Below are 22147 nucleotides of genomic sequence, written 5' to 3' on the forward strand. Positions count from 1 at the left end.
TTAATGGTGATTCCAGTCCTACCTCCTGGAATGATCCCCAAAGGTTCTCTATTCCACATCATTAGCTTGTGGGGTGCTACGGGATTTCATCTTGTTCTCCATGCTCTTTAACATCTACATGAAACTACTGAGGGAAGTCATCTGGAGGTTTGGGCTGAATTGTCAGAACACTGATGGCACTTAGCTCTGCCTCTCTTTTCCAACTTCTAGGCCCAGGGAAGCAGTAGAAACCCACACCTGGTGTCCAGAGGCAGTTCTGGTTTGGTTGAGGGCAAGTAAGTAAACAAGTAAACAAGCAAGCAAGCAAGCAAACAAGCAAAGAAGCAAACAAACAAAATCCAGGCAAGATGGAAAAGCTCTTAGTGGGAAATCCATCTCTTCTGGGTGGTGATGTCTATCTGACATTCGATAGGGTCGTACTTCTCCTGAAAAATCAACTACGTAGTCTGGGGTTGCTGCTGCTGGACTAAGATGTGTCCACAGGTGGCTGCTGTGGGCAGGGCTACTTTCTACCAGCTTTGGCTGCTTTGCTGGCTGCAATCTTATCTGGAAAGAGAGTTCCTGGCTTAAGTTACCCATGCATTTGCTACATTAAACTAGATTACCATCATGCACTTCAGGTAGGGCTGACTTTAAAGACAGACAGTTCAGAAGCTTCAGTGGGTACAGAACGCAGTCACCAGCATACTGATGAGAGTATGCCACTTGCTGTATACTGCACCTATTTTACTCCCATTCCACACATTCCCTATATGCTTCCAGGCCCAATTTAAGGTGCTGGTTTTAGCCTTTAAGGCCTAAATGTCCTGGAACTGAGTTACCTTAAGGATCGCTCACTCCCATCATATGAATCTGCCCAGGTCTTGTTCATTGGTTCACTGCTGGTGGAAATGTGCTTAGTGGCCATCAGGGACAGGGTCTTTTCAGCAGCAGCACCATTCCTATGGAATGTCCTCTCTAGGAGCATTAGACTGGTTTCCTGTCTTCAGGAAATGCACTTTTTATTTGTGACAGCTTTGAGTTCTGGTCAGACCTATTTTTGTCTTGATTTTAATCACCTCTCTGCTCCTGTGAAACGTTACTGTTGTGTGTATATTTTAAATTGCTTTACCTGTTTTTTATGATCATTGTTAAATGCAACATTTTAATGAAAAGCAGTATATAATTAAAAAATAAAATTATATAGGAAATATAAATAAGAGTGCATAAAATAAATAGAAATAATAATTTATGAAATAATCCTAACAAATATGCATTTGTTGTGCAATAAGTTGAACATGCAGAAAGGTCCTAAGTATACCCCTATGTACCTTAAAACTGTTGATGTTCTATCCACAGTGGATGTGAGGGGACAGACGCTTCCTGCTTCTTTCTAGGTACCTTGAAAATATTTGAAAATTATCCGCATCCTCCACCCTCAAGCCTTAATCTCTGTCTCTCCCTAGGTTAAGCATAGCCAGTTCTTCTTTCTGACCTTTCTCATATGAACCATCTATCTAGACCCTTTGTCATCTTTGTAGCTATCCTCTGAAGCCCTTCCAACTTGTCAACGCCCTTCTTGATTTTAGGATTCCCAAGAGGCTAATTCAGGGGCTCTTTATTTGAAACTAAGGACACGTCCACAGAACCCTTTCAAGGAGCTGTGCTCATGTGTCAGCTGAACATCCCTAAGTATGAGGCTGTTAAGGGTCAAACTAGATGTACACAGCAGTGCGTGCTAAGTGCATTTATGTGCATTATTTAGGTGTGCTTAAAACTGGAGGCACCTCTTCTTTCTAAAAAGAACATAAACAAGTGCAGAAGAGCCCAGTCCTAATCAGGACCATGGTGTGCGGGGAGGTTAACTTTGTCACCTTTTGCCATTTTTTTGGCTGAAAGGCCATCCTGAATCAGCAATTCCCCCCATTGTGGCTATTTGTAGCAAATGGTATGTAATTACTTTTTTAAAAAAAACAGACATTGCAAGCAACATTAGAGAGGAGAGCTGGTCTTGTGGTAGCAAGCATGACTTGTCCCCTTAGCTAAGCAGGGTCCACCCTGGTTGCATATGAATGGGAGACTTGATGTGTGAGCACTGCAAGATATTCCCCTCAAGGGATGGAGCTGCTCTGGGAATAGCATCTAGGTTCCAAGTTCCCTCTCCTGCATGTCCAAGATAAGACTGAGAGAGATTCCTGCCTGCAATCTTGGAGATCAGGCTTGGTTCACAACACCAGTCTTTGAACACAATACTGAGCTAGATGGACCTATGGTCTGACTCAGTATATGGCAGCTTCCTATGTTCCCATTTTGCCATTACTTTCAGAAACACTGGCTGACATGATGAAGAGAACAACTCAAAGTAATTCCACTGAAATTAAAAGCACAAGTTAGGCAATGCCTAGCTTTTCCTTTTAATTCCAATGGAACTACTTTGAGTAACTTTCCTCATCATGTGGGGCACTGAAGCAGAGTGGCTTGGGATCTTGGCCACAGTCCTTCCAAGGGTTTATTATCAAGGAATCTTGTGTGCGTGTGTTTGACTGTGTGTGCGCGCTCGCGCGTGCACAAACTAAAGAGTCTTGTGCAGGCAGAATCATTTGGCTAAATAATAGACCCCCCCATCTATTTGCATTTGGCCTTTCATTCTTGGGCAGGAACTTGAAAGTGAGGGCAAGAATTGACTTACAAGGCACAAGTGCTAGATCCTTAGGAGGCAGCCTACACTGACCAATTTACAGAGGAAAGATTAGTAGCTTGAGACAGTGCTTTTTAGGGGGACCCACCTTGCAGTTTGAGAGGGGAGAAAGGATCAAATAAGAGCATAAGACTGAAGAGAGGGAAACACACGAAGCCTTCCACTGGGAGGGAGGAATGTGCAAAAATCCAAAGGCTGCTGGGAAATAGTAGATTAAGAGCTCTGGGAAAAGAAAGTTTTTCTCTGCTCTCCAAAATGGTTCTTCATTTGCCAGTGGGTGGCAAATACTGTTTAACTGTGCTGATTGGGGAAGTTAGTAAGAGGGTGTTCTGGAAGGCCAGAGCAAAAATAGACAAGAGAAAAAACGGTCAGGCTGTGGTTAGCAAGCCTGGATTGCTATGATTAGCGTAGGAAAGGCAGCAGCTTAGGCACTTGACTGGCTACACCTCTCCCAGAGGGGAAAAAGGGACTATTGCATATTTGCATATGTGATTCTTTTCAGGGCCTGCAGACTGAACACTCTCCATTGAGAAACACTGAAGCTGATTTTTAAAAAATCTGTTTCACAGGCAGAGCAAAACAGCAGGCCAATTAAAGGTTGGCCACCTGACAATTTAAATTTTAGTGTCAACATTGCTTTGTTTTATGACTTTGGCCAAGATTCTCCTCTCTGTGTTGCTTGTGAAATAACTGAGGGCAGGAGTTACTGTATACAGCATTGGAGGCTTCCTTATGCTGAGGCAGATCATTGGTACATCCAGTTCAGTATCATCTACACTGACTGGCAGCAACTCACTAAGATCTCATACAAGTCTTTCCCTGCTGTGCCTGGAGATGCCAGGGACTGGACCTGGGACCCTCTGCATACAAAGCAGGTCTCCATCCCTGAGTTATGGTCTACTGCAAAGGGGTGTGTGTGTGTGTGTGTATTGGGGGTGGAGGGAGACAGAAAGAGTGCAGGTCAGCATTATGTTTCCTGATGTTTCTGAGGGTAAATTACAAGACTTGCAGAGTGACCTTGGGTAACTCACTGACCCTCAACATCTATTCTCCATCTATAAAATGGGAATAGCAATTGTTTGCATCATGGCATTGTAGTGAAGATGCAAAATTCAAAAAAACAAGCAAAAGCCCAAAAGGAAAGCACTGTGCTCAAGTCTAGAATGTGTTCACACAACTGAAAATGATGGCACGGGGTGTGGGGAGGGCTGGCAGTGGGACAGGCTCCCACTTGCCTCCTGGCCCATGGTCAGATTTAGGAGGAAGGCTCTGCTGCTCACAGTGAGTGGCAGAACAGGCAGCCAGAGGAGGGAGTCTTCCAGCATCTTTCCAGGCGCCGTGCCAGGAGGGATGGCGTGTGTTCTGGGGCTGGCAGCACCCCCAGCGCACACACACCACTGGGTAGAAGGGTGCCCTTGTGCCCTGGTGGGGCAGCTTCAGGCTCAGCCTCAGTCCAGTTGGGTTGTGCAAGACCAGGTAGGGCGGCTGGTGTGAATAGCCTTTATGTGTATTCCACAACCCCACTGACCAAGCACAGAAGTAGTGAATATGGGATACAGGATTCGGCACCCTGAGAATCTTAGATTTCTTTCTTTTTTTAAAAAAGTAAGCTTCTAGCCCTTAAGACTAGTCAATGAAGACAAGCTTCATTGTGTTAGGAAGACTTAGTGGAATCTTAGAAGTCTGAGAGGTGACAAGGCAATGAGCAAGATATCCAGAAGTCAGAAGTTAGGGTGCTGGAATCCTAGAATAGTATTTTGCCCATTCCTATAATAAGAAGCAGAATAAATTATACAAATTTATTTATTTATTTATTACATTTATAGACCACCCCATCCAAAGGCTCTGGGTGGTGCACAACAAATTTAAAAAGACATAAAACAAACACCATCTAAACACACTAATAATATAAAAACAATTTTAAAACAATTCAAAACCATTTAAAACCAATTAAAATACCCCAAAACAATTTAAATAACAAATATAAACCAATCTGTGTAAGTTATATAGGTTGCGGAGCTTAGTTTTTCCTGGTGCAGAATTGGGGTTCTCTAGTACCCCCCCTTTTTTGGCAGAGTATATTCAGTCCTGATTAAAAGTTCAATGTATATCATATTAATTTTCTTTTTGTGGTTCAGCTGGAACTTTCTTAACTGGTGGAAAGAGCCTCTCAAATTGGGTCCACCATTAAACTTCGATCTTTGAGTATACATATTGCCATCAGATTGTTAAACTCTTGCTTATAATCATGAAGGCTAAAAAAGTCCCAACAAAACTTTGGGATGGATTGTCATGATTACATTATGTTAAAGGTGCCTTTTCCCAGTTGCACTTGTTTCTTCAGCCCCACTTGGTGATAGATTGTCTGCAAAGGAAATGTACAGTGACTAAGCCAAAGAAGACCAGTCTAATAACAAGTACATGAAATCAATTTCCTTATGAAAGATCAGATGGAGGAGGTGTGTGTCATAGTTATGGACTATTTTATTCCCAAACACAGGGGGCATAAGAAGGTGGAGAGCGTAAGAGCCAAGCAGAAAAATTGTGTTACAAGAGAATCCTTCATTTGAAAGGTGGGGTCGCTTTGCAGGCCAAGTTGATGGAGGGAGGGAGGGAGGGAGGGAAGGAGGGGGCAGATAGAAGAATGCAGGCTGAGTGGTTGCTCCAGTGGGTGGGATCAGCCTTGGGGGATTAGCTGCCGGACTCCTGATACTGCTGTCTACCTCCCCATCTGCCTTCATTATCATCTCAGACATTTGTGACATTAATTATCTTCTCCAACATCAAAAGCTTCCCCACTTGTTGAGCGACTAAACAGAAGGTCTTTTCTTCCCATTGCCATGGGGTAATTCCCCCCCCTTCCAGTCTCAAGGGCAGTTTTTGCCCCCCAGTGAAATGCAAGTGCTGACACAAGGGCTTTGTTTCTTCTCCTCCTTTCAAATGGCCCACACTATCTTTTATTTCCACTGATCGAAGGCTTCCCCCTCCCTACAGAATACCCTGTTCTGCAGAGCCTACTGAAATAGGCAGGCAGCTCACTGTCTGTTCCTAGGGTTGAGCTGCCTGCAAGATATTATTTAGGTAGAATGACACACTCCCTGTGTAGGAGTCCTTTGCATCTGACTGGAGGAGTAAATAAAGCACTGCAGTCAGAGTATTAAAGGGCCCAAGACACAGGAAATGCCCTGTCCCCTACAGACCTTGTCTTCTGTTTTTGGTTCTGAGCCAGCTTGGCTCCCACAACTCCCACACTGTAACATTTGGAAATGCCTTTGTCAAGAGAAATAACAGTTACTGTGTTTCATGGTACAAGGGGTTGTGAAAATCCTGCCTACTTCCTAAGTGTAGAGGAGAGAAGTGTTATGGGAGAGTCTGCCAAACTTTGGGCAGGATCTGGGTGGGTTTTCAGGGAGGGAGATCTTAATTGCATTGATGTGTGAACATAAAGTGATGTTGAGTTGCCACATTATGCACTCCTGGCACTATAAACACTATCACTTAATAGCACTGTTTATGATATATAAGGGTAAATACAAAAGGAAAGGTTATCACCAACTACCACAGCTTAGAGGCTATGTCCCTGTCAGCGAGGAGGACCACCAAAGGTACACCTAGTTAATTTTGGAGTCTGGACCTAAAGGACTTTGGAGGTTGCCCCCCACCCCGTGGCAGGTTAAGCATCACCCCCCCACACACACACACACCCGTGACACACACAGTATTTTCAACCCATGGGTTACTGAGGGCACAAACAGCAACTGAACTCACAAGCATGTAAGAATATAAAACAGGTATATTTATGCAGATATGCAGTAGCAGAAACAGTTCAACATGCAACTTAACATATTCCCATTGCACATATTTCTTTTCCCACTCCCCCCTCTGTCTCTAAAACAGAGGTCACATTTAGCGCAGGTCACAGTCATGTTCGGCCGCTGGTGGCATGGCGACCCCACCACCCAGGACAGGCTAAAGAGGATTTGAGGGCCCCCAGGGAGTGTGGGGGCTCTGGACTTCAGCCCGAAAGTCCAGGGGTAAGAGACCCTCTGAGGACCAATCTGAAGAGGGAGTGGGGATTGTTGGAGCAAGCCTCTGCCTCCCTCCCTCTAATGTGTCCTGCTAGCAAGTCCTCTGTCATCATTATCCCTACATCTTCCACTCTGGGGCTGATAACTGAGAGAACAGCAGGAACAGTAGCACCCTTCAGAGAGGCAAATTTGGCCTAGGAAGGAATCACCAGTTGCTGACCCCTTGATTGTGCTGCAGTTAACATGAATTTCCTCTGCACTATTTTCCTGTATAACCAGAGGCGTAACTATAGGGGGGGCGGGGGGGCACGTGCTCCGGGCGCCATCTTTTCTGGTCACGTGGGGGGCGCCGCCATGACCAAATTTTTTTTAAATTTTTTTAAAAAATTTTGTTAATACAAATGTTTCCTGCTCAGTGCAGCAGCGCTGCAGCAGTCAAGGGATCACGTCGGTGCCTCCTTCCCCACGAGCGGTCCCTTCCACGCCGCCTGCGCCCCCCCCCCCATTGCTTTGCTGGCGCCTGGCGGCCAGTCAGTGGCCTGGCTTGGCGGCGGCGGCGGCGGGCACTTGTGAGGAAAAACCTAAGTATAATGTAGTATGTTGGGGGGCTGGCGGGGGGGGGCACGGTGGGGGGGCGCCATTTCAGTGCTTGCCCCGGGCGCCATTTTCCCTAGTTACGCCTCTGTGTATAACCCTTCAACATTTAGCTCTTCTTTCCTCCTCTGTCTCTAAATATGATACTGGGGGTGGGGACAAAGTTATGCCTGACTACCGATGTGCTTGCAGTGTAAAGATGCTCAGACGAGGGCAGAGGGTGGGGCTATATATAGCCCTGCCCCACCCTATGCTGGCCTTCTTTCATCAAGGTTTGGCACCTCCCCATTTGCCCATTGGTTAGTGTGGGAAAGCCAGTCACTGTTGGGGCAAATAGAGTGTTTTGATTTCCACCATGATTTGTGTGCAGTAAGGATTTTTCTCACTTACTTCACATTGATGTGGTTTCATGAGCAACAGCAACTGAGGTGTGTGACTGATAGGTTTATTGGCTAGAGTATTCCCTGGTCACAACAGCAGGCAAATGTGGGTACAAGGGGATTCCCCACGGTGATAGCGCTGGTGAGCAACAAGAGGCATTGTTCCAATGAAGAGGTCCCCTGCTGCCCTCAGAACAGCTTCTCAGGCTTTGGGGCCAGGGGCTGTCTGGCAGTGGACTGCCCTTTGTGGATCTGCTTGCCTTGTTACCCCCTCAGAGTTATGAAGTTATGAGGCTCGGGGTGGGGGTTGATGTCCCTGAGGACAGCCAAACTGCATAGCTCGGAGAGTTGGCAACCGATAGGTGACTACTGCTGTTCTCAGAGCCAGTTTGCTGGCCCCTGAAATCAGGTGGCAATAATCATAGGCTGGAGTGGCCAACCTGAGGCACTCCAGCTGTTGTTGGACTTCAGCTCCCTCCCATCACCCCCAGCCACAATTAATTGTGCCTAGGGGTGATGGGAACTGTAGTCCAATGACAGCTGAAAAGCTACAGGTCAGCCATAGTCAGAGGTGCACCTAGGTAATTTTGAAGCCTGGACCTAAAGGCCTTTGGAGCCCCCCCCCCCCCCCGGGTAAGTTAAGCATCATTTTTTAACACATAGTTTCTTGAGGGCACAAACCATACCACCTAGGACAGACTAAAGAGGATTTGGGGGCCCGCATGGCATGTGGAGGCCCTGGACTTTGGCCACGAAGTCCAGGGGTAAGCAGAGGTGCTCTTACCCCTGGACTTCAGGGCCAAAGTCCAGGTCCTCCACACCCCCTGGGGCCCCCACATCGTCTTTAGTCTGTCCTGGGTGGTGTGGTTTGTGTTCTCAAGAATCTATGTGTTAAAAAATGATGCTTAACTTGCAGAGGGTGGGTAGGGGTGGGGGTGGGACTCCAAAGGCCTTTAGGTCCAGTCTCCAAAATTACCTAGGTGCACCTCTGAGGGTAAGAGTACCTTTGGCCATAGTATTGTACCCACACTATACAACAACTTATGCTGTAGTTCCATATGTAAAGTGTGATTGCTAAAGTTGTGACCTGCTTTTGAATCCATACAGCCCTGTCTCCTCTCTTATTCAGGGATGCAGGTGCAGCAAGTAGTAAGATTTAGAATGTTAGGAAAGTGTGGCAGTTCACTGCATTCTCTTCTTATGTACTTAATCAAAGGATGGGGGGGCAATATTTTCTGGGTTTTGTTGCACAACATATGTTACCACGTACTGTAAAATGGCAACAAAGGGGGAGGTTGTTGCCTCAAGTGCAAGCATGAGGAGGAGGAGGAGGAGGAGGAGGAGGAGGAGGAGGAGGAGGAGGAGGAGGAGGAAAGTCACCCCCCACACTGCTACCATGGGTGCCACCTGTTGCCACTGCCCTTCCTCACCCCATGTGGCCCTGCAGTTTATTTTCCCTCCCCACTGGGCTGAGGTGTGCCTCTTGGTTCCCTTCTTCTTCCCAGACACAGGCTAGGGACAAGCCTGGCTTGGTGGCATAGTCTGAGAGTGCTTGTGTGCCATTGCCCCCGCTGCCATGGCAGCATGGCCCGAGCATGCTGAGTCCCAGCCTGCTGACGGCAAGGGGCATCTCTTGTTGTCCTTTGCCTCAGGCAGCAGATGTTTTGGACCACAACTGATGATTGTACATAAGAATCAAAATTATACCTGGTTCCTCCTCCGCCTCCTCCTCCTTGAGTTCAGAAAATATGCTCTCCTGACTCACCAGCAAGGCTCAGAAGCAAGCTTTTTTTTTTTTTTTTTTTGAGGTAGGAATATTTGCTAGAAGGAACAGGTTGCCATCACAATTTTTCAACACAATGCATGCATGTCTGTATTCAATACATTTGAATGCTGCCCTTCAGGAAAAGCTCTCAGAGTGGCATCCACAATAAAAGGAAGAAATATAATAGAATTAAAAAAAAATTAAGACAACCGCATTGTATGAATGGGGGCACACAACATCTTTGCTCATTGTGGGGCATTGTGTCTCCTCTTCTTGCCTACTTGGGAATAGGCCTTGAATTTGGCATTGTTTGTACCACAGGCGATCCTGAGGTATCTTTCCTCTGCGTTTGGCACTCTCTATACAAGGTCAGAGCAAGCTAATTCATTCTGCTACAAATGGAGCTTGTAGTATTTTCAGCCTGTCAACCACCCCAGCTCCCCCAAATAGGTATACCTGGCAAACGGATCATATGAATAAGCAGAGCACAAACTGTCAGTGTGTGCACCATGCCAGTGGCCGACATTCAGACTAAATTACTTGTGAGTAGTCCTACTGAAATCAAGGGACATGTTAGCCATGATGAACTTGCTCCATTAATCTGAACAGGATTACTCATGAGTAATTTAGTCTGTAAGTAAGCCAGTGTAAAAATGGAATAAAACTGGTTCGTGTGAATCAGTTCTTGGTGTGCTGAATCTGAGCTTCAAGTTATTAAGGGCTGCTACCGTATTTTCAGTGAACTCATTAGGACAGTCCTGGCTTGCTGCCGTTCTCTGCTTGAGGGCAATGATAACAAGTTGTTCCACCCCCTCTCCAATTCTGCCCCCTGATCTGCAGCTGGCACTGACACCATCTTGCCTCTCACTGGCCCTGATGCCAGCCTGCCCCCCACATCCTTTGCTGACCCAGATGCCATCCTCCTCCAGTGCTGGATGCACACTACCTGTTGCCTCATGGCATGCAAGCAGCAGCAACTTGCCCCATTCAGTGGCAAGGGGGAAGAGGGTGGATTTATAGCTGCGTCCCTTGTAAACAGGAAGCAATCTTATGTTTGTTTAACTAAGCTTTATTCAGAAATAATGGGGGGTGGGGGCAGCACAGAGGAGGTGAAGTGATGGCAGCAGGCAGGTGGGGTGGTGCCCATGGTTGGGGGATGGGCAAGGTGCCTGCACTTGCTACTACACTGCGGCTCACTCCCTGCCTGAGACTGTGGCCACCTGTCAAGACAGAGGTGCCCAGCCTTAGGAGCAGAAGGGGTCAACAGAAGAGGTCCTCACCCATTTAATTAATTAACTAAAACATTGCATTCTACTGTTATTGAAGATTTAAACCAAACTGGGTTGCCTCAAAACCGTAAAACAATAAAACCATAAGTAGCAAAAATCCAAAAGAAATAAAAACAAGCCACCAGTAAAGTAGCTCAAACTGAAGTTCAAATTACAATTCGACAGGAGAAAAAGGACAAAGAAAACAAAGCAAGAGGTTGAAATCACCACACAAAAAGCACAGCAACCACATCAGACCAGGGCAAGGGCCTCCTTGAAGAGGTAGGTTTATTGCCCAAAGGGCCACAGCTGGAGCAGAGCTGTTCTGCTTCCTGTCTGACAGATAGACATACTCCATGTTGAAAGACCCCCCTCAGAATCTTGCAACTCTGTAAGGGTATTAACATGTGCAGCCTGCCTAACCCAGGCTAAAGCAGCGCAGCCTAGGCTAGGCTACAGGTGTGAAGCGCTGGGATTGAGCCTATGGTTCACTTAACTTCGGCTGGCAATCGTCTCGGCAACTGCCTCCAAATTAAATGTCTTCACCCTGGCCTGCTGTCATTTCCAGCAGTGAGCCAGGGGGAAGGAACAGGGCGTGCCCTGGGGGCACCCTGGGATGCAGGAGTGGGGGAAGTCCTCCCGCTCCTCCCAGCAACTTCCTCTGCTGCACTGCCATTTATGTGGGTGTGCAGGGCAGCAGAAGGGAGGATGGCAGCTGCAAATCTGTCGGGGAAGTGCTGCTGAGCTCCTGCCATCTCCCCAGCCCACCCGCACTCCCCAGTGAGGTCGTGACAATGGTCCTTTGGCACTTGCTTGCCACATTCAGTGCTTGCTTTGGTTTCCTAGCTAGCTACAATTAGGAACATAGGAAGCTGCCCTATACTGAGTCAGACCATTGGTCTATCTAGCTCAGTACTGTCTTCACAGACTGGCAGCAGCTTCTTCAAGGTTGCAAGCAGGAGCCCCTCTCAGCCCTATCTTGGAGATGCCAGAGGGGGAACTTGGAACCTTCTGCTCTTCCCAGAGCAGCTCCACCCCCTGAGGGGAATATCTTACAGTGCTCAGACTTCTAGTCACGCTTTCATATGCAACCAGGGCGGACCCTGCTTAGCTAAGGGGACAAGTCATGCTTGCTACCACAAGACCAGCTCTCCTCAATTCTGGTAGCATGCACAAATACTCCTGGGACAGGAATCTATTTTTGCCCTGGACTCTCAACATTGAAATAAGGTCACCTTGCATGGTGGGGTTGTGCCACGTGGTAGAGCTTGGATAATCTTATGTAATGACAACAGCCGTGGACTCTGCATGTCCATTTACACACAAACACTTGCTAAGCAGTGATTGTGTCACAATATGAAGCACAGAATATAGTTTGCCTGCATATGAAAAGTGGTTATTGTCTGCTCCCCATCACCATTGGTTATGCCCACTTCATAACCTTTAATGTTTAGGATAACGTGTGTGTGTGTGTGTGTGTGTGTGTGTGTGTGCATGCACGCATGCATACACACACGTACGCACACACGGCCACCTTCTCTAATGTGCAGATATGGAACTAAGAACAAGATGTACAAATCTTTTGTACATTTAGCAGAATCAAGAGAGAAAACTATTTCTAGACTGCACCACTTGAGGCTGCATGTGGGAGTTTAGTGTTTGAATGAATGCATGAATGCTACCCCATGATAAAATCTCCATGTATATAAGAAATCAGATGTCAGGGATAAAGATTCTACCTCCCTGACACAGTAATTTATATGTGCATAGGAGTGTTTTTTGATGGGGGAGCATTCAAATATAATTCTCCAACTTCAGTCTAAATTAGTATAGACTAGGGGGAAAAATACTGCTTGCTTACGCCAAAAGTATATAAACCAATCCTCAGTTCCAAGTAAACTTTGGGGTTTACTTGGAAAGCTGGGTTTTCTAAAAATGGAAAGCAAGCATATGTGTGCGTACACATGAGCCCCCCTGCACACACAGCCTTATGGAATCCCAAGGGATATAGGGAAAGATGAATGTTAGTGGTTGATGTGATGGTTCCTGACTATACAAGAGTTAAGGTTTTATATTTTATTGAGCCATTGCCTGCTGGTAAGGGAGTATGCAAGCTTCCAAGCGGCACAGAATTCTTTAATGCTATTGATAAGGAATTATGTGTAAACTAGTATGCTTGTAAAAGCTTCTGTATTTTTTTAGACCAGAAACTGATCTACTGAAAACAGTATCGCAGTCTATAAGAGATCTCTTTCAGTAGAAATAAAGACATTTAGAAAAATAACCTTGCTGATTTTATATTTCATAGGCAAAGGAGATAGAATATAGAGGAGTGACCTTTTGGGAATGCTTAATGACAGTGTGAAGGAACTGATGAACTGCAATCTGCTATAAGGGCCACCATACTTTACATAATTTTGTTGTATGCTTAAGTGGGTTTCTTACAGGCCAACACTGCAATGTGTGAAAGTGGCAAGCACAAAACATGTCGATCATAGGTGAAGGAAGACAACTAGTTCCTTGCTGTGTATACTCTTGATGGCAAACCTAGGTTTGCTGCTGTGTAATAAGCCACCTAATGGCACAGTGGGGAAATGACTTGACTAGCAAGCCAGAGGTGGCCACTTTGAATCCCTGCTGGTTTGTTTCCCAGACTATGGGAGACACCTATATCGGGCAGCAGCAATATAGGAAGTTGCTGAAAGGCATCATCTCACACTGTGCAGGAGATGGCAATGGGAAAGCCCTCCTGCATTCTCCCAAAGACAACCACAGGGCTCTGGAGTCGCCAGGAGTCGACACTGACTCGAAGGCACACTTTACCTTTAATGTGTGAAATGCTCCTCAAAGACACATGCAGAGTGGTTGAATCTGTGCTAGCTCATAAAAGATGTTTTAAAAACCAACCACCTGCCTGTCATGGGCATAGCCTTAGGGGAAAACTAAGGCAGGAAAGCCACTTGTCATTCTCTTTGGAGCTGTCTGGAAGCTCCTCTGGGTCCAGCTTAAAGGAAGTGACCCTTCCATGGATCAGGAAGCCCTATCCCACTGGAAGCCAATTTCCATATATGACTGGGAGTTGGCAGAGTGAGGTTGAGCTCTCCGTTTGACAAACAGACCATTCTAGAGCTCTGAAGGGGATTTGAAAAGTCAAACACAGGAGTCAGACTTTGCCTGTAATGGCAAAAATTACATTGCCCTTCACCTTTTTAGCAAAGGGCTCATTTCAAACAGCAGTAACTTACAGGCTCTATTCTACAGAGAATTATTTCCTATATTAGCTTTGCTTTAGACACGCTACAGTGATAGGCAGCTGCACCAAGTGCGGAGCGACCTGAGGGATTTTGCTCATGTTGTAGCATTTGGGCTGAAGTACCTTTAGCCAACAGGAAGTCTCTGCAAGGAAAGCCATGGAAAGAAATGCACAGACCCAGCAGTGGCAAAAACGGAGGCATTTAAAAAAAAACAAAAAACGTTCTTAGTATGGGGTAAGAGAAAGACTATACTGGAGAACACAGTTCTACTGTGGCCAGTGCATGATTGATAGCCCTGCAAATTTTGAGATATTTCATGCTTTAAAAGTCACAGTATGAAGATATGATTCCTATTTAAACAACTTCAGAGCCCTGTGCTGAATTCCATCACCTCCAGTTAGAAATTTTAGATAGGGTTGGTTGCCATCTTTTTTTTCTGTCCCCGCTCCCATGCTCTTACAATAGCCTCACATGAAGAAATTAAGCAGGTGAAGGTTTTCCTGGCACCTGCTTAATTCCATCTTAGAAGATTGATTTTAAAGGAAGATGAGCAAGGTCAGGAAAAAAAAAGATGGCAGCTCTGCCCTTTGCTAGCAGAACTGGAAAGGATTCTATGCCATTCTAAGTCAGGAACTGCTAGATGACTAGATGGACCACTTGTCTGATTCAGCAGAAGACAGCTCCTTATATCCTTAATGGTTATGAGATGAAGGTTGACATCCTAAGTATATGTGCATGGAAATATGCCCCCCCTGAAATCTATGGGACTTACCTTTGAGTAAATATGGCTAGCATACAGGCAGCTTGTGTGGCAATGCAATTGGTGTACATTTCCTACAGACTCAGAAGAGAAAACAAGTGAAACATACCTATAAACTTGGTGGGGGGAGGGTCGGTGCTATTGGGAGTTATCTTGTTGATGTCCTCTTCTTGTCCCTTATCTGAGTCAGGAGCTTGGGACAGCTGCATTTCCAAGGAAAGGACATCTCCTGGTAAATAGTAAATCCAATGGTGAAAGGAACAGAAGCGGTTATCTGGAAGATGAGGAAACAATGGCCGCCTCTCTGCCTAATTCAACTTCAGAATCATTGGATCTGTCTGGAGCCAAAGTCACTGCCGTCATGATTTCCTACTCATTTGCTTTCTAACTGCTAACTCTTGCTTCCACCTGCCCTATATTATTGAAGGCCAAACTGATTTGACCAAGTCTAACTGCAGGAGGAAACTGTGGTCCCCCTTGCTTCTAGAAATCCAGCCTCTCTCTTCTGTTGAGTCCAGGCTGCTCTAGCAGCAGGAGGAGGACTTTTACAGGGGCCAATAAATATTTCTGAGCTATAGTTTGTTTCAGTATTATTGCCTGCAAAGGGATAAACTGAAAGTTCCATTCTTCCTCCATGGAGTTCAGAGAAGGGATGTGCATGAACCGCAGTTCGAGCACATTTTGGGAAATTTGAAGGGAAACTTAAGAAAAAGGAGAGCAGATCCTTACCCACTCTCTGCTGCTCCATTCATTTTCCTGCTGGGGTGGCACACATCCCACCAGTGTTCCCTCTAACAGGGATTCCCAGATGTTGCTGACTACAGCTCCCAGAATTCCCAGCTGTAATGGCTTTTGATTGGGGATTATGGGAGTTGTAGTCAACAACATCTGGGAATCCTTTTTAGGGGGAACACTGCATCCCACCACGCTGGCTTCAGTGCTGGAAATGCTGCGTCTAGTCCACAAGACCTAAAAAGGGTAGTGGAAAAGGTAAACACAAAAGAACAGGAGTAAGTACACTCCGATGAATATAATTGGTCCCAAAGCATGTATTAAACTGTAGCATATCTTGGTTACAACAAAAGAAGTCACCCACCCAAAAGTGGTAAGAAATTTTAACAAAATACCAAAATGATACATTCTAGTGCAAATGATTTTTGAAACAACTGAGCATAGAAATATGAAGGAAGCATAAGCTTGGGATCAAGATTCTAAAGCAATCCATTTAGGACTTCTATAGTTATTGGATTTTGTTATCTGTCCCCTCCTCCCCACCCCCCAAATATTCAAGTTTTGAAATTGTCACCATGTCTGGATAGGTTTAAAAGATACAAAACCAAAGATGGTTAAAAAAACAACCACCTTGATTTAGAACCTATTCCTGCACTTAATGGTCCAGTTACTGACTGTGGCCAAATTGCAAATAGCAAAGGTATGGAATTACATCAGTATCCCAAAGATCAGATAATGATCTGAACAAATATGAGATGTGCTCACTATGGATATAAACTTCTTAGTTTAAGGGCATGGCAAATCTGTCTCATAAAGATCTATTCCAGAGGCGGGCAGGCGGGGTGGGGCGGGGCAATGGTTTCCTTTCTTGTAATTCATAGGCTCCTCTAAAGCATTATGAAGAAGACCAGCAAGATTGAGTCCTATATTAGACACTCATTTCTTTGCGGGGAGGGAATTGAAATAATTTACACCACTCTTTGTAGAGTGTTTCTATATATTGTCCATTTCCTTTTCCATCTTTAATTGCAGTGGAAAAAATATATTTGATACTCTTTTATTTTTAAATAGCCTTTTGCCCTTTTGTCTCTTCCCTAGTTTTCTCCAATTATATTAATTTTGTTCTTGTATTCTGTAAATTGTTGTAGTATTTGGGCTGAAGTACCTTTTGCCAACAGGGGCCAATTGTTGCCAACAAAAATGCAAATAAATTTTGAAAACAAAAAGCTTCCATTTAAAAAGTGCAGATACCTCATGGATGATTTCCAGGCATGCAAAAATAATTTAATCTCTAGCCATTATACAAATTCAACTGCAGAAATAGTGTATTGGCTCTTTAACAAGATGCCTCAAGACAGATTATGAACTGAGGTCTTCTTGGAGCAACTTGGAATCCAGAAGATCATATGCAAAGAAGCAGCAACAGAGGCTGGAAAGGGCCAGAAATTACAACAATGACCATGCTCAGACAGTCGTAATAATGAGTGAAGTGAAAACTTGCTTCTACTAGAACTTCACACCCAGTTGAAACAGTGTTATCCAATGGATAGCATCAAGCTTCAAATGGATAGCATCAAACTAGGAGAGCTTAGCTGCCAAGGACTAACAGGACTTGGTCATTATGGTGACCTTGCCAAAGGATGGCTTGCCTCTGACCAGGTAAGCAGCTAGTTGCCAGCTGCTAAATCGTCTAGAATGGATTAAATGGATCTCTTGCTCCAAACAAAGTGTTGTCTTCCTTTGGATGCTGCCTGCCAATCCCTCACTTAGGTCTATTTGTGGCTACAATAGTACCTGAAGTGCACGTTCACACACATGTGCACCTTCCCGCCCAATATTTATATACTGCTTTTCAACAAATGTCCCCATAGGGTTCACAATCTGAAAAAGAAACGTGTTAGACACCAGCAACAGCCACTGGAGAGATGCTGTGCTGGGGATGGATAGGGCCAGTTGCTCCCCCCCTGCTCAATAAGGAGAATCACCACTTTAAAAAGATGCCTCTTGGCTCAGTGAGCAGGGGTAGCAGCCTTGAGTCCTCCTTGCAGGCCCAGAAATGCCATCATGGTGGTGGCATTGCTGCTGTGTTTACTCCACAGTCTGCACTGGTGGGCAAACAATTGCTAGCTGACGCCATGGCCGGAGGGCTGCAATATTTCCTTAATGACACCTTGCGAGAGCCTGTCGATACAGGAAGGGAAAGATATGTTTTTAATGAGATGCAACCTCATGCTGGGTCACAGGTCGCCTCCTTTGGGGTTGACCCAGCAAGGCTGCCTTTCATTGTCAAACATGTCAGAGGAGTGTCACGGACTTAACCTCCCAAGACAAGGGGTCAGGCTTGGAGGCTTGCCATTGGGCCACCTTCCCTTCTGGCCAGTAACAGAGCCTGCCCCATTGTCAGTTGGTTGGGCTAGCCGAGGAAGGAACGTTCGCTTGTAGCATTAGGTTTTCCCTCTTTCATGTAGGCTCATTTGTGTTCTTTATGGAGTGCTTACCACAAGAAGAACCTACCTCTCCCTGTGCCCCCCGCCCCCTGCCCCCTGCCCCCCACCCAGCTTTCCAACCCTGCCTTGAGACTGAGGCTGACGTACACTCCGGTTTTTATTAGGGAGTCGTCTCTCTCACAGCCGAACATCTTGAGAGTTGCAGTTCTGAGACTGTAATGGAGAGAGTGTCTGAAAGGTGCTCAGTGGAATTAGGGACTGAGAAAGACATCCCCGCTCTAAGAGGCTAACAACAGCGAATAAGATGCAGCTACCTTGCTGGAGCTAAGCAGGTCCAAGCACCATCCCATGCCTGGATCTTGGGAGATGGCTGGGTGGGAGCCCAGCCTACGTGGCCTTGAGTTCCCTGACGGAAGGCGGGTAAACGTTATATATGAAGCAAAGGTTCTGCTGAGGGCCCTGCAAAGAGGGGGACTTGATCGCATGCTTGCTGTTTGTCTAAGGCAGAGCTGCACAAGTTTGGTCCTCCTGCAGATGTTGGATTACAACTCCCATCATCCCTGACTATAAGCCAGTGGTGTAAGCACCACTGGACAAAGATGGACAAATGTTGCTGGGCCTCCAGGGTCTGGGGACCATCACACTGCTCCCTCATCCTTCCAGGGGGCAACCCCTCACCCCTCCTACACTCAGCCAGTGAACAAAGCTCTCCTGGCTGCGAGGCAGGGCCCTCACCTACATCCACCCGACGCTTCACTCACTCACTGGGTACTTGCGTTCCCTCCCTCCCTCGCCACAAGCAACGGAGAGAAAGACAGCACCCAGCCAGTGAACGAAGTGCTGACTGCGAGTGGGTAAGGGGCTGTGCATCCTCGATGCCCAGTGCTGGCCATGCTTCGGTGTCACATGCACAGCAACACAGGAGGTATGGCCAGTGCTAGAAAGGAGGTGGATGCATGGCCCTGAGGTCCTTCCCAGCCAGCACTTCATTTGCTGGCTGGTTGCTTTCTTTCTCTTCTCCTCTCTAACCAAGGGATAGGAACATAGGAAGCTGCCTAATACAGAGTCAGGCCATTGGTCCATCTAGCTCGGTATTGTCTACACAGACTGGCAGCAGCTTCTCCAAAGTTGCAGGCAGGAATCTCTCTCAACCCTATCTTGGAGATGCTGCCAGGGAGGGAGCCTCAGATGCTCTTCCCAGAGTGGCCCCATCCCCTCAGGGGAATATCTTACAGTCCTCACACGTGTGTCCCATTCAAATGGAAACCAGGGCAGACCCTGCTTAGCAAAGGGGGCAATTCTTGCTTGCGACCACAAGACCAGCTCTCCTCCCTATGAATGAGCGAAGTGCTGGCTGTGGGCGGGCGAGAGGCCACACATTCACTCTTCCCAGTGCTGGCCACGGCCTCTGTGGCAACATGCATCTAACACCGGTACAGGGGGCATTGCTAGCACAGGCAAGGGGCAGTCTATCTTTGGGATGCCACAAAGCTCATTAAACCCCTGCCATTGGCCACTGTGACTGGAGATGATGGGAGTTGTAGTCCAACAACAGCTGGAGGGCCAAAGTTGTGCAGCTCTGATCTAAGGGAAGGTGCATGCTGGGCAGCTTCCTGAGGCTCTTTCCTTCCAGTTCCTTGATCCTCTCCTTCCATGCCTCTGATGGTGTCTGGATGTCAGCATCTCTCTGGGCTCAGCCATGGTTCTAAAGCAGGGCTGCTCAACTTCGGCCCTCCTGCAGATGTTTGCCTACAATTCCCATAACCCCTGGCTATTGACTGCTGTGGCTGAGGATTATGGGAATGGTCATCCAAAAGCAGCTGGGGGGGCCAAAGTTGAGCAGGCCTGTTCTAAAGCTTGGAGCTGTCTGAGAGCTGCCTTGGAAGGCATCTGGAAGGCAACTTGAGCTCAGAGCATTGTCTCAAGAACCTCCCCCGCTTGTTGCAGTACATGAAACATTCTGCTAGGCTGATTCAAATAAGTTCCTAGAGAAAACTCATTTGGGTACTCACTGAGAAAGTCTTTCCAGCCCATGTGTTTCACACACAACAATTTCACAGTGGTAACACAGTTGTTACATGGATCAAAATGATATTTCCTCCAAGAAACACTTCTGCAAACAAGCTGCATTTAACCTAGCAGTCAAATGCAACACTTAAGAGCTGGGGAAATGCAGTCCTTGCTCCCCCCACATTGTAGCTTACAAGTTACAGTAGCCGCTGCTGCGTGGAGTGTGGTTGCTTGCATGTGGCTCCAACAAGCAACACAGCTCCCCCTGTCATGCCCACACTTTTTTGTGAATGTTTTAAAACCGTTTTTGTGGTGTTATTTTTCAAATCCTTATAAGCTGAGGGCCTCCCACTGTATCCCTCAGCCATGGCAGTTATCGTCAGTGGCAGCTCAGTTCCTCTGTGCACCCCACCCCCTGTGCATACCCTCCTTCCCCGTTTCCCCTCTAACAGGGATTCTCGGATGTTGTTGTCGACGACAATTCCCATAATCTCCAAAGGCCATTGCAGCTGGGGATGCTGGGAGTCGTAGTGAATAACATCTGGAAATCCCTGTTAGAAGGAAGAGTGCTCCTTCCCCCTATCTCTTTTTTAAAAGTGGGGCCAGGAAGGCATCTTTCCACTTGCTGGCACCCTGCAAAGCTGCTGCTTGAGGTGACTGCCTCCCCTTGCCTCATGGAAGGGGTGCTCCTGGTGATCATGAATCCTTTAAAAACATGGGTTCTATTGCATGTGACCAGCAAGGCTATCCGTTTTGGCTGTGGCAAAGCCCTGCCATTTTGTGACTCTTTCCTTTCCTTTTTATCAGATGTTGTCTGCTACCCCTCTTTATTACTGCAGTACACATCTTCTTTTCCTTTCCTAATATGGCATCAAATACTGCTCTCCTCTGCAACAATATCCCCCGACTGCATGGGCGATTACCCTCCCCATCCCTGGGAGAATGCACTACTGGCACCTGGAAGATGTTAGAGTGAATGTTATACTAAGAATAAAACTCTACACACTTACATAATAACTGAACAAAGTGGGACTTGCTTCTGAGTACACATGTACAGGATCAGGCACATCATGATGTAATTTTTCATCACCTGAATGGACCCAGCAACTGTGGAATGTTTCTAGTTCCTTGATCAAGACCACAATGACCTTGGCTGGAACAGAAATGAACGGATAACTCATATGTTGGTTGTCAGTGCTTCTGGGGATCAAGGAGAGTCAGGTTTTTCTCTGGCTCCTTAGAAAATGTTATGGACAGTGTGACCTATATTTCCTTTTCTACTGATCTACGTGCCCTTAATCCCATTTATTTATTTGTCACATTTGTACTTTGTCTTTCCTCCAAAGAGCTCAAAGCACAACAACCCTGCAAGATAGGTTAGGCTGATAGTGGCATGCTCAGGCTGCTTGGGGGCTTCATAGTGAAACAGGGATTTGAATGTAAACCCAACACTTTTGTCATTACATTGTGCAGAATTGTGCTCTTCTGGTCACAGAAATTAAGTATTACATAGGTCTCAAGACTGAAGAATAAAGCCTAGGATAAGAGTGTATATTTCTTGTAAGCTGAATTATATGTCTGCTCATCTTGATGCATGGCTGAGGGAAGTTTGATGTGTTTACTTGGAGAGGCCAACTATAACAAAGTTTGAGGTTCCCTGTTTAATGCATATCCACTCCACCAATAACTAGTGTGCCCTTATGATTGATCATAGGTTCAGAGATTAATTTGATCCAGGACTAACCAAGTTTAAACATATCAGAGATCAGTAATTGAACAAGTGAAATAATAATTAAGAGTGCCACTGAGCATGAGGAGAGTATATTTCTGTCCCCACTGAGTAACTGCAGCAAGTTCCATTCATGAGGGTCAGGCAGGATAACTTTCAAACAGATCCAAGTCCTTCTTATTTGTATAGATCAGGGTCTGAACAAGAAATGTGCAATAAAACTAGATAAAACTAGGACCGGGGAGACCTGGGTTCAAACCCCCATCCAGCCATGAGACATGCTGGGTGACTCTGGGCCAGTCACTTCTCTCTCAGTCTAAGCTACTTAGGAACATAGGAACATAGGAAACTGCCATATACTGAGTCAGACCATTGGCCTATCTAGCTCAGTATTGTCTTCACAGACTGGCAGCGGCTTCTCCAAGGTTGCAGGCAGGAATCTCTCTCAGCCCTATCTTGGAGAAGCCAGGGAGGGAACTTGGAACCTTCTGCTCTTCCCTAGA

The 22147-nt window shown here is 46.2% G+C and overlaps 1 long non-coding RNA gene across 6 annotated transcripts in view; it reads right to left on the reverse strand.

The window, feature by feature from the left end:
• Positions 1 to 4464: 4464 nt before the first annotated feature.
• The window catches only part of LOC128346810 (uncharacterized), a 58252-nt gene continuing 40569 nt past the window's right edge, over positions 4465 to 22147 (reverse strand). For 3 of the 6 annotated variants that reach the window (XR_008317218.1, XR_008317217.1, XR_008317219.1), the window contains 4 exons: positions 20926 to 21068; positions 15456 to 15695; positions 14836 to 14955; positions 4465 to 5042 (listed from right to left, as the gene is read on the reverse strand). This is a non-coding gene — a long non-coding RNA (uncharacterized LOC128346810). The remainder of the gene's footprint in view (positions 5043 to 14835; positions 14956 to 15455; positions 15696 to 20925; positions 21069 to 22147) is intronic. The other 3 variants (XR_008317220.1, XR_008317216.1, XR_008317221.1) reach the window with 1 other exon arrangement.

The sequence above is a fragment of the Hemicordylus capensis genome, chromosome 2 (assembly GCF_027244095.1).
Source record: "Hemicordylus capensis ecotype Gifberg chromosome 2, rHemCap1.1.pri, whole genome shotgun sequence".
NCBI lineage: Eukaryota > Metazoa > Chordata > Lepidosauria > Squamata > Cordylidae > Hemicordylus > Hemicordylus capensis.